The sequence below is a fragment of the Protopterus annectens genome, chromosome 1.part0 (genome assembly GCF_019279795.1).
Source record: "Protopterus annectens isolate FY-2018-M chromosome 1.part0, PAN1.0, whole genome shotgun sequence".
NCBI classification, from domain to species: domain Eukaryota; kingdom Metazoa; phylum Chordata; order Ceratodontiformes; family Protopteridae; genus Protopterus; species Protopterus annectens.
In genome coordinates this window covers 1,988,235,849-1,988,254,001 of record NC_056725.1, presented here as the reverse complement: position 1 = coordinate 1,988,254,001, position 18,153 = coordinate 1,988,235,849, and positions in this window count along the sequence as shown.

The window sequence follows — 18,153 nt, the reverse complement described above, 5'->3', positions numbered from 1 at the left end:
AATAATACTTTTTACATATATTGCTGTGAAACTGTGTCAGGTGACTGAAACATCATTTGACTTTAAATGAAATTGTTACATTTAGAAAAGCTGCACAATGCTAAGCAGCACTAAAACATGGCCAACAGTCTTTTCCAATTTGCGCATTGCTAAGCTTCACTTAAACATTGTTTGTGCAAGTCTGCATGATGCTAAGTGACACAGAGCATTTTTGAAAGTTACATTATGACATACAAGGGTGGGAAAGCATCCTATTTAAAGACCAATAGGTGGAAATTTCACATTATTCCTTTGAGCCTGACCTTGACTGTGGGTCTGGCTGCTGTTGTGAGGGAAGGTGTGCACTTTAGGGCACAAAGTTGGGGTGTGCAGGAGTCCAAGGTTTTCGTTGGACTCCTGGTACAACACCACAGACCCTGGCTGTTGCAGGATAACTACCAGAGCTCAGAGTGTTAGTCTGAGTCCTGAAATAGTTTGGCCAGGGACCTAACCAGTGCAACTGGCATCCCCTGCACTGGTGACCAGTGTCATCGCCACTATGATGACTTGTATTGTAGGAAGTGGGGAACCTTGGACAGGCAAGGGATGGGCACACCCCACAAATATGTAAATATGTTTTCCAGTAATTTATAAATATTCAAGCTGAATCTGTGCAAAACTGGTATGCATAATGGTTTCCTTCTCTCACCACAGCTGCAGAAGAGACGGCTGCAATGTCCAGTCCCAAGCAAGGTGTTTGGCCAGGATGAGACAAGTGTGTGGTATGTAAGAAAATCAATAAAATAATAACTTAATGCATAACTTAATAATAAAATAAAGTAAATACAGATATTGCAGTCTTAACAGTCATGTATGAAAACCTGGAACATCATACATTTTTATTAGTGTGCCAGTGCATATCTGAACTGGTAAAGCAAGTGAAAGCAAGTACTGTAAGAAGGCAGTACTGTGTAGCACAGCTCCCAACTATAAGTTAATGTTGTGGTCTGTCCAGATTAAGAGTCAATGTTGTGGTCTGCTCATTGTCTGAAATATACTGTAGATTGCACTCAATAAATGAATAGGGTAAACATGTAAGTTAACAGAAGTCCTAGACAGCTATCCATGTATGGGAATGCCAGATTTGAAACATTAATTAATAAAGTGTAAAAAGGAGATGATGATCTCATAATTAATGTTTTCAAATAAAATGTTCGGTATTCCTGTAGTCACTGTGTGTGGGTTCTAATCTGACACCAGACAACTGATAAATTTACAGTAGTCAGTACTGTTTTACCATATGTCATAAATGAATGATGTGCAATACACAGATTAAGAGTCAATTTGTGCTCTGCTTATTTCATCTGACATATGCTGTAGGTTGCAGTGAATAAATGAATAGGGTAAAGTGTAAGTTAACTGAACTGCTACACAACTATGCATGTGTGTAAGTCAAGATTTGAAGCAACATATATCAATAAAGTGTAAAAAATGTTGCTCTGATAATTTAATGTTTTTCAAATAAAATTTTCAGTATTCCTGTAGTCACTGCTTATGGTTTCTAATCCAACACTAGCCACCTTACGTATGTCCAGTAGGCAATACTGTTTTAGTATTTCAGAAATAAATGCTGTGCAATACCAAGATTAAGAGTCAATGCTGTATGCAGCTCATCTTGTCTGACATATGCTGTAGGTTGCAGTCAATAAATGAATATGGTAAATGTGTGAGGTAACAGAACTTCCAGACAGCTATGCATGTGTATAAATGCAAGATTTGACACAATATGAATCACTAAAAGTTTAAAAGGAAATGGTGGTCTGATAATCTATTTTTTTTAAATAAAACGTTCAGTATTCCTGTATTCACTGCTTGTTGGCATTAATCCCACACCATCCAACTGAGAAATGTTCAGCTGTCATGTGTAATTAGTGTACATGAACATACCTGTCAACTGTCACGATTTTTGCAGAATGTAATGACTACTGCCCCATATGTCTGGTCCCTCTGATTTGCAGATATATGACATCACTTCAAATGCAATTTAATGGCAAATCTTTTATCAGAACACTTTGCTACTATTGTATGAGCACACTATGTAAGAATGCTCCCTGTCGTTGTGTCTTTGTACCACCATTATGTATGACTTGGCCCACAGTGTCCCATGCTAAGAGGTTGAAAGGTATGTACGTGTAACATCATATATACAATATAAGCAGTCAGTGTTCTCACAAGTGAAATCTAACATATCTAGAAGTATGTAGTAGGAGTCTTCTGTAATTATATTATCTGTGAAGTTACTAATTTTCTTATTTCTCTCACCTCTCCCCTTTTCTTTTTTTATATATTCAATATATTTATTATTATCATTTGATAGTGTAATATTTGTTTTTACCCCTTATGTTAGCCTTATGTATAACTGAATATTGCTTTGCAGGTAAAAATTTTTCATTTACATTATTTATTGCTGTGTTCCTCATTATATTATTTTCAATTTGTTTCCATTACTCATTATTGTTTTCTGTTATGTTATTAATTACATTTGTTTTGGTTATGTTTATTTTCCCTTAATGTTTATATTTCATTTACCACAGCATGATAAGGTAGGCCAGCTCCCTGTGATCCACCTACCTTGGTTACCTCGGCTGAGGCACTGGAGACCAGCACATCTGGGTCCCAGCCTGATGGCACCCCCTCTGCTGCCCATGCACTGCCTGCTCCATTGGATAGTTCCACCTCACAGGCTGGAGGTTGACCTCCTCTGATTACCAGGCATGTTGTGTAGGCTTGTATGGCAAACTGTTGGTGCACATCTATGCCAGATGGACAGCATGCTATCCATCCTGGTAGGACAGTCTCATCTCAGGTGCCAGTATCGATTATTGCCTCCACAGGAGCAGTGATGGTGCAGTGCTGACAGTCCCATGGGTGAGGATGTGAGTCACACTGCTACAGTGTTTGACATCCATGGGACTGGGATTCCACAACACCCTCCCCAGCCAACGTGTTCACTTCCTTCTTGTGTCCCACACCAACCCTGTCTGCTTTCTTGTCTGTCTTGGCTGTCTGCAAAAGCTTCCTCGCCTTCCCAACTTACCTTCCCCATACTTACCTATGTTCCTTCCCATACATTCAACTCTCTTTTAAAAAAAGGCACCTGTCAAAAAAAAAAAAAAATATATATATATATATATATATATATATATATATATATATATATATATATATTGTCCCATACATAGCTCTCCATTTCACATATGTGTCGAGTGGACACACTTAATTTGGTCCAATTGGCTTGAAAATGCACCTATGTTGTTGTCACACCCTCTTTGGGGGTGACAGTCTAAATTCAGCTCAAAAACTGTTAAAGTGCACAGTTGCTGCCATTGAAGAAATGGATATCTATGGTTCTTTCCTGCAACCTTCCTACACATACCTACCTGCCTTTCACTATGTTTTTCCTCCTGCTTGCACCGCATTTCACCACTGTCGTATCTCCCCAATTTTTCTTTTCTTTGAAGAATGTTTGCATGACTCTGCATGTAAACTATCCTAAATGGTGGTATAGTTATATATGTATTTGAAAGCATAATAATCAAATTAAAAAAAGGACACCTTGCCCTATTTCAAACCCAATACCACTGCACCTAAAGAACAGTGCATCAACCCACCAAGCCACACAGCCAGTTAATTACTGAAGATGTTTTAAGCAAAACATAGTAATTGTCATTTTCCAGTCATAAAAGTGATGCTGTGCATCAAGCCGCATTGTGCAAATCTACTAAAAGATTAATGGAAAAATAGGAGTTTAATTGGGACTCTGGTACAGAAATACATCACTATAAAGTCATACACATAATAATAATAGATGTAAGTGAGGTATGTAACAGCAGGTAGGTGTGCAATTATATCTACAACATGTAAAATACAGTTGCTCTAGCAGTGACTCAGTAGCTCAATCTGTTAAATGCTTTGAAAAAAACATAATTTTTGGTCCACATCTGTCTGGGTTCAAATATAGCTGTGTCTAGCATTTAAAATACATGTATGTGTACATCGTCATTATGAATTCTGATATGTATGACTGTCTCATCACCTATTTATCTACCCCAAAGCAGTACAGATGGTATGCCTGCTACTAAATAATGGAAGTCAAAGGCCTACAGATAGGACCACATTTAAACTATTCCTATTACAACCCTAGAAAGTGCATAGCATGTCAGGTCATGCATTAGCATGAATTGCCAGAGGATTTTGAAGAATGTTAATTCAGATGAGGCCCAGTAATGTTGGACTGCAGCCCACAATGATTTTCTAGTGATATTATAGAGAACCACAGCTGCCCAAGTAAAATACACATATGGAGGTCATGCTAGAAGCAAGGATTGCCAGCACACATGTTCCAGATGACTACCACAACATAATACATGACTTCTCAGTTGCCCAACTGGTTGACATAATGGTTAATATACCCCCTACCTTGTTCAAGGACACACTAAGCATGTTGCCTTTTACTCTGTTAATGATACCTTTGGCTAACATACTTACCTTAAATACATACCTTAATTTCCAGCGGGATGGGTTCCCTCAATCAGGCTGTGGCTGTACACCAAGACTGCCACAGGACCCACAGTTACTCTTAAGTGTTGTCCTGCACAGTCTTCAGCCTCTCTGTCTATGCCTATTGCCTGCAGCAGCAGCAGCAGTTTCAGTCTGTAGCACACAGATCTGTATGTAAAAAGTAGCTGCTACAAACATTGTCTCGTTGCTGATGGTGTATCTTTACCCCAGTAATTTCCACCCAAACACATGAGAAAGGGGATGGAATCTACATTGAGGCTTTATATCTTGTTGAGTAGTTGCATTGGATTGGCTGATTATAGTGCAAATCAGCTGTGTATGCTGCATGTAGCATTTCTGAACCACAGATTGTTTCAGAGACAATCAGCTTCTAATGAGAACCATCTTGAAAAGAGAAACTCCTAGCTCGGGGAACCACTGTATATGAGAGTTAGTTTGTATGGTTAAATTGTTGACAAATTACTTATATAGCTGTATCATTCAACAGAGGAGTACTATATTCCTCAGGTATGTAATCATTTTGTTTCCAGCATGATGCATATGTTTAAATATAGTTAGGGGGAATAGGGATTACAGAGAGGTTTTCCCGTTCGATTCTCGGCTGGAGCGCCTTCTGTGTGGAGTCTGCATGTCCTCCCCGCGGTCAAGTGATGCTAAAGACATGCAGGTAGGTGCGAGTGTGAATGGGTGTGCCTTCTTTGAAGGTTGGGCGTCAGTCTGGCAACTCGGCACCATAAAAATCCACTGCCAATCAGGAGCGGACTAGAGTTCCGCTGTGGCAACCCCTAACCGGGAAAAGCCAAAAGACTTTTTTGCAGTAAGCTCTTCTTAGAACTACATTGATGACATGCCATTGATTTCCAACTGTGTTACACCTGCAGAAGATGTAGAGTACAGTAAGGGTATAATACTGTGTGTTAACTAGGCACACAGGTCTCCTGGATACTTCCTTTGTTAGCATTTGTAATAGTATACTGCTATTTGGTTTTCACTGTTGTTTATAGATATGTTATGGGGGAGGAGTTGGTCACTATTGCTTATATCCTAGTTGCATGCACACCCTCTGTATGTTTGACACACTGTTGAATATGAGATGTGCAATCAAGTGGGGAATACTGATAACCTTTCTTTATTGCTGCATCTCTATATACTGTACTCTCATATATGTGATTCTGACATGAGTTCTCATTTATTTGTATTTCAGGAGATATCATGCATGCAAGATGCCGGGCACCTTTCACTGAGGAAGAAAACAACCTCATCATTGAGGCCTTGCGACAAAACTGCCAAGTCCTACTGTCCAGCGGGGGCAAATAGGCAAGAATGTACAGCTTGGTGCATAACATTAATGCCATAGATCCCCAGAATCACACATATGAGCAGGTGTAATGCCATGACATGGATATGATTCACTTGGCACACAGACGTGCAGTGGATGTGGCCAGTGATTGTCAGGTCACTGGTAATGGGCCTGCAGCAAAACAACCTCTGTCAGCCACAGAAGAATTCCTGGTGAACCATGAAACACAGGACAGCTCCCAGGCATCCATCACCCAATATTTTGTGGATGTGGATGCCACCATTTCCAGTCAACAGGAGTGTGCAGAAATGTTTAGTTAGATCAGCATTGGAATCCTGTAGCATTCAGAGTGTCAGGGTCTACATAGTTTTACTTGGGTGTTAGGTGTTTTGTTGGGGGAGGCAACTGCAGTTTTAAGCTCATGCACAGATTGTGACCCACATACTTGTTAACATAGCAGCTACTGTAAATATGAGATATTTGGAAGTATTACCCCTGATATACTGTAACATGCAGTGCTGTTTACATTACCTCTCCTTCACATTTTTCAGGACCATCAGATTTAGTTCACTGTATTCACTCAAGTGTCATCCAAGGCCTACTAGCTGGATTGTTGTACTGTCTGCATGATTGCCAACTGTACAGATATTGTCTGACTGTACACAGTTTAGACTCATGCCTATGCCTTGTAGGTGTGACCACAGTGATTGATTTGACAGTATTATCAGGACATCACAGAAAGCCATACTGTCATCTGTGCAGAATTTTGCAGAATATCAACAGTATACATCATTTATGCTTTTCTCATGAGATTCTTATTTAAAGAACTTTTATTTCCAAATAATTACAGATTTGGGTTAGAAAATAATGTCCTCAAGTTCTAATATATGAGTTTGGGGGTTATACAAGTCTCTAATAGTGACAGCAGTGTATACAGCTTAACATATATTCCAACATAGTACTGCAGAGCATAGTAGTGCAGGTATTAATGTAATGCTTTTCTCCTTTCATCACAGGTGACAAGAGAGGTTGGCCTTTGTGACCTTCACAAACTGATCACAGTATTTCTTCAGACTCTGATGATTATGGTGGCCAAAGTGAGACACAGCTGGGGGTTGCAGGGGCTGAATTAGGCACAGACATTGACATCCATTGTCCATCCTCATTATCTCCATACACAGCCAGTATGCCTACGGATACCCAGTCCCCTAAGGTACAGATATTGGACAACTGGAGGGTAAGAACATTGAACAGGGAAGTATGGCTACTGTGGCTGCAGTGACTATCAACACTGGTCATAACAAAACAGTTGGTGAGGTTCCACACAGGTGGATTGATAGGGGCGCTGGTAGGAGGCCTGCCGTCCCTCCACCATCTGTTTCTGGTGTCTCATCACATGTCACTCGGTGTATGTTTAGGGCCATCATGGAGGCACAGGCGCATTCAGAATGGAACTCCCGATGAATGCTCAGAGTTATGGATGCAGCACAGTCTGACATTGGTGAGTGACTTCACTGTGTTGCTAGTATCTCGGAACAGTTGACTGATGCAGTGAAAAGAGATTGATCTGAGACAGATTGCATACTATCAGTCTTTCAATGCATGTTGTCTGTGATGGAACTTCTGGTTGGAGATGAACATAGGTCTGCAACTACATCTGCTGAGAGTCAACATGGCCATGAACAATCACGCTCCCATAGTGGCAGTACATTCAGCACTCCAGAAGGGAGTGTGCTGTCCACACCAAGACTTGGCAGGCCATGGGCTCATTGTTCTTTGTGTTCTCATGGAGGACACATTCCCAGCAGACAGCAGTCACCCTCAGGTAGTAGCACAGCATCTGACCTTGGGCATGAAGGTGCCAGTGCAACTCCTGGCAGAGCCAGTTCACATGTTTTGGGGCAGAAATGAGGAACTGTCAGCTCTACCATGCATGGCTCACAGCTGTCCAACATACAGACACATAGGGCTAGCACTGAGCTTGGCTGTGTTCTCACAGATACTCACACACCAGTGTCACATTCAGGTAACCTACAGACACACACACACACACACACCACATTTCCATGGTCCATCTTGTCTGCTTCCCTTCCTGACTCACACACATGCTTGCCACTCTATTAGGTCAACCTAGGCCTTCTGCACCTCCACACAACACCCTGTGCAAGTGATGATACCTGTGCCATATCTCTGTCATCTTTCTCATGGATGCAGGGAAATAAAGCTATGTGTCTGATGCACAGGGTGACTGTCTACATTATTATGAATTTGTTTCATTCATTGTTGCTTCTGACATGTTACTTGTACTGGTCATTTACAGATATTGTACATTGCCATTTATAATGAGTATACCATAATAATGTGTGTACAGTACGATGGATGCTGTTGTAATGGCTGTGTAGTCACACAATGAAAGGTGTCTCATGGAAATGTTTATGTTTCACTTTCAGAATTGTGTAGACACACCGATGGGTACACATCTACAATCAACCAATCTACATCAGAGCACAGGGTTGAATGTCAGCACAGAATAAAAATGTCATCAGAAAGGTAAAACAGTATAGGTTCATAGGTTCCTAGGTTAATATGTGTTTAATAGGCTAATGAACACAAGGGCTTCTTTAAGCCTAGCCATGCATCCCTAAACTCTGAGAAGGTCTGAGACCCTTGATAAGTGTAAGGAGGCTTTTAGAAGCTGAAACATCTACAAACCAGGGAGTAAGAAATGAACAATCTACAGTTTCCCTGTGTCCATTAGAGACATTTGTGCTAAACCAGATATGATTGTCCTGTTTCCCATCAGATTGTGCACTTAGGTTCATAGGTTCATAGGTAGGTACTAGGCTATCTGCCCAAAGGCATTTATAAGCCTAGCCAGAATGTATTGGCTTTCGCCGCCCCCTTAGATTAGTTCCCTGTGCCTCTGTACAGCAGAGCCATTGAAGTGATCCCTGAGGTAAACTTTCTGTTTTCCATCCACTCGTCAAGGTTTCTCTTAAAGAGGGTTAGCAAGGAGCTCTGCCTAATGTAGATTGGAATCTTGTTCCAGAGCATGGGAAGTCTCTGGGACAGGATTCTATCCCTCCAGCACATCTTATTTATTGTTGTGGTGAGGTTTAGATCCCTGGAGTGTGTGGCTTGAGGGGATATGGTTTTCTTTAGGTGGAGCATGTCCATCAATTCTGGGTTGGACATGGCCTTGTATGTTAGGCAGAGATCACCTCTGAGTAGGTGGTATGCAACGGAGTACAGCTGGAGTTTCTTCATTTGAACTGCAGAGGGCATCTGCTTGAGGCCAGTGATCCTCTTGGTGAGGTACTTCTGTGGTCTTTCCAGTTTTTGCAGGTGTCTTGTAAGGTACACCCCAAATGGGGCATTGTACTCTATGATGGGTCTGATGAGTGATGCATAGAGGGGCCCAATGACCTCTTTCGATCTGGATGCAAACCCTTTTGTGATTATCTGGGCCACATAGAAGGATTTTCTATCCACTTTGGCAATGTGATTATCAAAGGAGAGGTTACTATGTACTTGGGTCCCCAGATCCCTTATTACGTCTTCCATATTTAGGGGACTACCACCTATGTGGTAGTTTGTGGGTACTTTGTTTTTTCCAAAGGGGATGACTATGCACTTTTTGGCATTTAGCTTGAGGCCATGGTTTTGGCACCAGGTATCTGTCTCAGTGAGACCCTTTTGGAGGATGTCTGTGCCAGCTGGAGAGTCAATTATAGCCCCTAGTTTGTAGTCATCTGTGAGCTTGGTGAGCCATAGTCCTCCTGTGCTTGCCTGTACCTCCGAGAAGTATATGCCAAACAGGATTGGTCCTAGGACTGAGCTGTAACTGGTTTAGAGTCAGACCTAGCTCCCACAACTCTTACCATGTGGGTTCTGTCCATGAGCCATTTGGCAACTCAGCTCATGACGTAGAGGTTTATGTTCAGGCTGGTGAGTCTGTCTATAATACCTTAGTGAGAAATGGTGTCAAAGGCCTTTGCGAGGTCTAGGTAGGCTGTGTAGACCACCTTTCCCTTGTCTAGAGCCATGGTAACTGTCTCAAAGAAGTCCGCCAGGTTTAGGAGGCATGATATGCCCTTAACAAAGCGGAACTGGGTAGGGTCCAGTCTTTGGAGGTTCCCAATGTCTCTGTTAATGAGATCCATGATGATGTGCTCCATAGCTTTACAGACCAAGCTAGTCAGGCTTATAGGGTGATAGTTCCTGGGGTCCGTTGTGGCTCCAACTTTGTGAGGTGGAATAACCGTTGTTGTGCACCACTCTGTGGGCATGTAGCCTGTGGAGAGGCTGAGTTTAATCAGTGTGTTTAGGTGAGGGGTTAGTTCATCTTTGAGCTCAGGTAGGATGCAGCCTGGGACACCATCCAGTCCCATTGATGCTGTGTTTTTGGCATTGCAGTGGGCTGTTTTAACCTGAGTGTCTGTGATTTCATGGACACTACATTCTTCTGGTATAGTTATGGGCCCTTTTGGGGGTGAGAGGGGGGTGAAGTTTGCACTGAACCTGTCAGCCAGGATGTTGGCTATATCAGTCGGTTCAGTGTAGTTTGTGCCATTCTGCACTAACTCTGAGCAGATCTGAGAATTGCCACTTAGATTCTTGACATAGCTAAAGAATGCCTTGTGGTTATCTTTGGAGTCCATGGCAATTTCTCTTTCAAAGCTAGCCTTGGATGATTTTATGAGGGAACGTAGTTTCTTGCTGATACTGATCAGGGATGTCTTTCCTTCTTGGGATTTTACTCTTTTCTGTACTAGTTTCCTCCTTCTATTGTATAGCTTGTTTATGGCAGGGGTCCACCAGACTGGTTTCTTTTTCTTGGAGGAGTGAGTTTTGGTTTTGTTTGGGATAGCACAATCCTTGCATTCTTGTAGGTGCCTGTAGTGTGCAGTAGTAAAGGATTTTGCAGCTTGGAAAGCGTTATCCTTTAGCATGGGGTCTTTGAAACTTCCCACCTTGGTCTTAAGTAATGTAAAGTTTGCTTCTGAAAATTTTTTCACGGTGGTTTCTTTGACTGGGGGTGGTGGTGGAATGTGGATATCCAGAGTGATTAGTTTATGGTCAGATCTAACCAGCAAGGGGTTGGCCTCCAGTGAGAAACACTTATGTTGGTGATGACTAGGTCCAATATGTTGTCACCTCTAGTGGGGGTGTTGACCAGTTGATCCATGGTGTTTGAGTTTATAAATTCTAGGAAATGTTGGGTAAGGGAGTTTGTACATGAGTAGTTCTCCCAGTTAATGTTTGGGTATTTGAAATCACCCAACATCAGGGTGTTTGGTAGGACCTTTATGTTTCCCAGTGTTTCCAGGAATGCGGAGTGGGGGTCCTGGGACATGGTGTGTGATCTTTAGCAAGTTATAGTTTGAATAGCAGTTGTTCCATTGTTAGTGGCACGTGGAAGATCTCTGAAGCATTGTGCTGTGCCACTGACCTGGAGGTGTTAGTATCCTTGATGAATATGGATACTCCCCCACCTTTTGTATTTCGGTCCGGGTTTTGTGGCCAGAATGATTGGTATGAGTTGTAGTCTGGTAGTGCTGGGGTGCTCTCTGGAGCCTTAAACCAGGTTTCTGTTACTGCACATATATTGATTTTCTCCATACTGAGGAGTGCCTCGAGTGTGTGCATTTTGAGGTTTAGACTTCTGGCATTGAGTAGCATTACCCTCAGTTTTTTATTAATTGTGCTATTTACGGTGGTTGGTTTTTCTTTTGAGCCTTGCCTAAAAAAGGCACTATGAGAGTGGCAAGAGCCTTGGCCAGTATTCGAAAGCCTTAGGGTGGCAGGTGCAAGCCGTCTCTAGTGAACCAGTGTGGCTTGTCGAGCATGTCATCCCAGGCTGACAGACACTGGATCCCCTTTGAATGACACCAGATGCCTAGCCAATTGTTGAAATTGATAATTTTTTTCTCTATACCGTGGTATCATTCTTGGTGAGGGCAGGATTTGCCTTAGGGTGGAACTCTGCTTTACATGGATGGGGACTCTGTTCCATATATGGTGTAGTCTCTGGGTTATGTATATGTCTCTCCAGCATGTCCTATTTATATCACAGGCAAGGTGTAGGTCTGTAGAACAGGTAATTCTAGTGCTAGTTGTTCCATGGATATGCAGGAATTCCACAGTGGAGTCTGACACCTCCCTGTATGGTAAGCATACACCTCCCTTCCAAAGCATGTAGGAGACAATATCCATGGATAGGGCCATGACGCTGTCTGCATAGGACATGTTACATATACTGTGTAGTGGTTTAGTGAGGAACCTCTGTGGATGTTACAGTTGTTAGATATGCATGGTTAGTTACATACCAAAGGTGGCATTGCACTCAATGATAGGCCTGACGAATGCCAAATACAGTGGAACAATGACTTCCTTGGATTTACATGCCATACCTTTGTTTATAGGTTGCACAACATAGAATGATTTCCCCAGTATTACAGACACGTGACAGTCAAAGGCTAGATCACTATCTATGTGTCCATAAATCCCTGACTACTAGGTCAACTGCTGGAGGTGTGCTGTCAGTACGATAGTTACCATGGGTAATATTTTGCATTTCTTGGCATTTACTGTTAGTCCATGGCTCTAACAATAACTACATGTCTGTGTCAGCCCCTCCTGGATAACAGTTGTGTCACTGTGGGATTTAATGACAGCTCATAATTTGCAATCATCAGCCAATTTAGTCAGCCAGAGACCACTGACAGTGGATGTGACTGCAGAGAAGTAAATGCCTAAAAAGAGTAGTCCAATGAATGATTTGTGTGAGATTCCACTGGTGACTGGCCACTCTGTAGAGGTGGACTCCCTAATGCTAATTTCCTGGATCCTGCCTGCCAGCCACTTGGCTATCCACTGGCTGACATACTAGTTTGTACCTAACCTCTTGAGTTTGTCAACAATGCCTAATGGGGTTATAGTGTCAAATGCATTGTCAGTCCATGGTAGCTGGTGTGAATCATTTTTCCCACATCCATTGCTTTGGTTACCTTTTCAAATAAGTCCACCAAGTAGGGTAGACATGATCTGCTCTTGACGAAACCAAACTGGGTTTGGTCCAGTGTCTGTAGGTGTACTACACCTCTATTGATCATTTCCAGGATATTTTTTTCATGGCTTTACATATCAGACTACTGAGGCTTCTGGGTCTGTAGACTCCAGGATCTGTAGCTGGCCCACCTTTGTGCAGAGGAATGACTGTTATGGTTCTCCATTCATAAAGCATGATGCCTGTTTGGTGTCTACAGTGAAATACTAATTCCAGAGGCCCTAAAAGGTCATGTTTCATACTGTATAGAAGGCATGCTGGGATATTGTCTGGGCCCATTGATGCAGTGTACTTGGTCTTACAGAGACCATTAAGACTTGATCCCAAGTGATAGTAGGGCTACTTATATTTGATGGTATTTCCTGAGGGAAGGTGGAGGGAATAATACATACATTATGTTAATAAAACATGCATAGATTCATAGAGCCATTAGCCTAGTACACACCTATGAACCTATGAAACTATGTATGTTCGGTGTCATATAGGATTCCCACTTAATAGTGGGATACTGCAGGTCACGCATGCATATGGTATTGTGTGGGATTGGCTAGTGTTTCCAGTAAGTTTAAGTACATGATATGGGTTTCCTGGGCCATAGAGGGGGACCCACAGCAAGCAAGGATGTAGTATTGCATTTCACCTATTGTGATGTGAACCAGGCGCAACTCAAATGCATTGCCCTATTTGACCAGCCTTGAGGTATCTTTAGTTTTGATGTACATAGAGACACCTCCAACAATAGTCCCTGCCTTTGAAGTAGCTGATCTAACTGTGTGGAAAGCATAATAACCTTCAACTGTTATGCTCTCTGCAGCTTTAAGTCATTTGTCAGTGACCGCACAGACATCTTCTGAGAGCTCAAATAGTATCTGTAAATTTAGTCTAGGGAGGAATGTCTCAGGTCATGTACTCTCACATGGACCATGACTTGAATCATATCATGGGATCACAGGATCTTATTAGTCTAATGGCCCTAAGGCACTTACAAGCCTAGCCAAGTTCTACCCTTATTTCCACAATTAGCAACAATTGTCCCTGTTCAAGAGGGACACAGGTGGAATCCCTGGGGTGACTTCCCATCCAATTGTCCAGATTGTATTTGAAGAGGACAAATGTGGTGCTCTGTTTGACATGAAATGGCAGTCAATTCCAAAGGTGTGGTAACCTGTGGGAGTCAGATCTGACCCTCCAGCATGTTGTATTACTGTCACATACCAGGTTAAGGTGTATAGAATGAGTAATTTGTATAACATTTGATTTGCGGATATGCTGCATTTCCAATAAAGCCTGGTCACAGATTGCCTCATATGCAAGGCATAGATCTCATCTGAGTAGTTTGCATAAAACACAATAAAGTGACAGTGATTTCAGATGATCCACATAAGACAGTTGCTGAAAACCTTGAATTATCCGTGTGAGGAACCTTTGTGGTCTCTCCAATTGCTGCAGGTGCTTGCAAAGGTGCATACTAAAAGGAACATTGTATTCCATTATTTGCCCAATGTGAGGCAAGTATAGAGAGGTTACAACTACTTTTACTCTTCTGGGGACAATGACCTTACTTATGTGATAAGTAATATAGAATGCCCTTTTTTACCACTGTGGAGACATGGGGATCAAAGGTAAGGTTACTGTCAACCTGTGTGACCAAGTCTCTCACCAGTGAGTGCATACATAGCTTTTTTTTATATGTGAGTTAGCAAAAGCATTGCACTTACTGAGAGGGATGTTAATACAGTTTTGTTGCATTGAGGTTAAGGCCATGGGTTTTGTATCAGTTTGTGTGTGTAAGACTCTCTTGTAGGATATTGTCATCATCTGCAGCTTCTATGACTTATGACTTCTCCCAGTTTGCAGTCATCAGCAAACTTTGTCAGCTACAGACCTTTAATTTTAGCTTGTACTTTGGAGAACTACATTCCAAACAGTACGGAGGTGTCAGGACAGATCCATGTAAACCAACACTGGTTACAGGTGTGCTGTTGGAGGTGGATTCCAATAGTTTCACTCTATGGTTTTATCAGTGAGCCTGTTAGTGACCCATCTAGAGATATAAGGGTTGATACCTAGCTGGGTCACTTTGCCAATGATGCCTGACTGGGGAATAGTGTAAAATACCTTGGTTACATCTATGTAGGCTGTATGCACAGATTTCCCCTCATCCAGGTCCTTGGTGACTGTCTCAAAGAAGTCCACAATGCTTCACATGGATTATTTCCTTTTGACAAAGCAAAACTGACTAGGGGCAGCTGTTTAGAGCTTACCTATATCTTTGTTGATAAGGTCCATGATAATTCACTCCATGGCCTTGCAGATAAGGCTAGTCAGGCTAATAGCTCTATATTTCCTGGGATCAGTGGAAGCACCACCTTAGTGCAAGGAATTATGATGGCCATTTTCAATTCATCTGTGACAAAGCCAGTGCTTAGATTGCATTTGAAAGGAGTACCCAATGGTGTTGCTAATTACTGTTCAAGGCCATGTAGGATGCAGCCTGCAATGTTATCAGGTCCCACTGATGGTGTGTGTTTGGCCTTAGAGAGGATGTTTCTGACTTGCTCTTTAGAGATGCAAGGTAGGGGACAGGTGGTATGTATGTCATGGGGTACATGACACCTCCTCAAAGGGCAGCCACAAGGCATTCTATAGTTACATCTGTAACCTAAAAGGAAAGGCCCAGGTTTGGGCCAAACTCGTAGTTAATGATACCACATATACTGAGCCTGAAGACATAGCTAACCTGTTGGCTGAGAGGTTCTGTGAAAAAACTTCACTCCCCTGTCCCCACCAAATGTACCCCATGACATCCTTACCACCTGTCCCCTACCTTGTATCTCTAAAGAGTGGGTTGTAAATGGCCTCTCTAAGGACAAAAACACAGCATCTATGGGACCTGATAACATCCCAGGCTGTGTCCTACTGTCCTACATGGGCACCAACATGGATTCATAACACTATTGGAAACTCTTTGCACTCATAGCATAACCACAGGGTTCATTCAGAAAACAGCCACTGTTATTCCCTTGCACAGAGGTGGTGTATCCGGTGACCCCAGGAACTATAGAGCTATTAGCCTAACTAGCCATATCTGCAAGGCCATGGAGCAAATCATCATTCTCATCATCAACCTTATCCACAAAGATCTCGGTAATCTCCAAAGAGTTGACCCTACACAGTTTGGATTTGTCAAAGGGAGGTCATGCCTGTTAAATCTGGTGGACTGCTTTGAGACAGTCACCAAGGACCTGGAAGAGGGGAAATCTGTGCATACAGCCTACCTGGACTTAGCCAAGGTGTTTGACACAATTCCCCTCTCAGGCATTATTGACCAATTCATCTAACTAGGCATCAACCCATATATTATTAGAGGTGTCATTAATTGGCTCACTGATAGACCTCATATAGTCAAAATAGAGGAATCCACCTCCAACAGCAGAGCTGTAACCAGTGGTGATCCACAGGGTTCAGTCCTGGGTCTTCTACTGTTTGGAATCCATTTCTCTGAAGTACAATCACAATGTAAATGTCTGTGGCTGACAAGATTTGCTGATGCCTGCAAACTGGGAGCAATCATAGAATCTCCAAATTATATCAACATCCTACAAGAAGGTCTTAAATGAACAAATGATTGTTGCCAAAGTTGTGGCCTTAAATTCATTGCAGATATATGTGTTATCATTCCTTTCAGTAACAGCGATGCTTCTACTAAGTACTACATCAATAGCAACACCTTAAGTACATAATCAGGGGTGAGAGGCCTGGGCATACAGGTTGACAGCTACCTTACCATAGATCACCATGTCTCCACAGTGGTAAGAAGGACATTCTATCTTGCCCATGTCATAAATGAGGGCATTGTCTCCAGAAAAAGAAGTTATAACGTCCATGTACTCTTCCCTCATCAGGCCAATATTTTAGTGCAATGGCTCTTTTGGTATGTACCTTTCCAAGCACCTTCAGCAATTGGAGAGATCACAAAGGTTCCTCACAAAGGAAATTCAAATCTTCAGCATCTTTTCACTGGGGATAGTCTGAAATCATTGTCACTTTAGTGTGTAGTCATACAGAGTACTCATATGTGATCTCTACCTGTCATATGAGGCAATTTGTGACCATGCTTTATTGGAAATTCTGCATATCTGTAAGTTAAATGGTACATGGGTTACTCATTGTAAAGATCTTAACCTGGTATGTGACATCAATAAAACCTGCTGGAGGGAGAGGTTTGTTTATAAGAGTATAACAGACCTTTGAAACAGATTCCCACTTCATGTCAAACAGTGCACCTTATTGGCACTATTCAGATACAACCTGTATGATTGGATGGGTGACCATATTTTCACCACAGAGATTCCACCTGTGTTTCTCTTGGACAGGGGCAATAGGTGCTGATCGTGTAAATAAGGGTAAGAACATTTCTAGGATTGTAAGCCTAGTAAATTCCAATGATACTATGATTTCATAGGTTGATGTAAATTGCTCTGACAAATATCCATGCACACCAACTTAGCTGCAGTGAGAATAGTACCACTACCTATTTATGTTTACAGAACACTACACAGCACACACATGCACACACCACATTGGCTGGAGTGAGATTAATACCACTATCTATCTAGTCTTACACAATAATTACAGTACTTAACACAGACACCAATGCTTAAGTCTAATGTTAGCATGACTTTAGATACTCTTATGGTACACATCAGCAGACCTTGTGGAAAACAAAAGTTTGGAGGCCTGCATCACCTACTAGGCCCAAATCAGTGCAAAACCCTGCCTTTTTGTAAGTCAGTATATGTTTCATATTTGCTTTTTAGGAAGAAGCACATACAAATACGCCAAATAGGCTGAAGTGAGATTAGAACCCCTACTTATCTAGTCTTGTACACTAGAGCCCACAGTACTTAACGCACACACCACAGCTTAACTCTGACTTTCACAAAGCTTTATGTACTCTTATGGTAGATGACATCAGCAGGCCTTATGCAGGATGAGAGTTTGGGGGCCTGCATCAACTGCAAGGGCCATAAAGTGCAGGAACATTGCAGTTTGGAATTCACATTTGTTTGATAGGGAGGTGTACATACACACATCAAGGGGGCTGGAGTGAGATTAGATCTCCTACATGTCTAGTCCTCCACATTGCAGATCACAGTACTTAATGCACATGCCACAACTAAAGTCTGCTTTATAACTGACTGCAGGTGAGCTAATGGTAGAG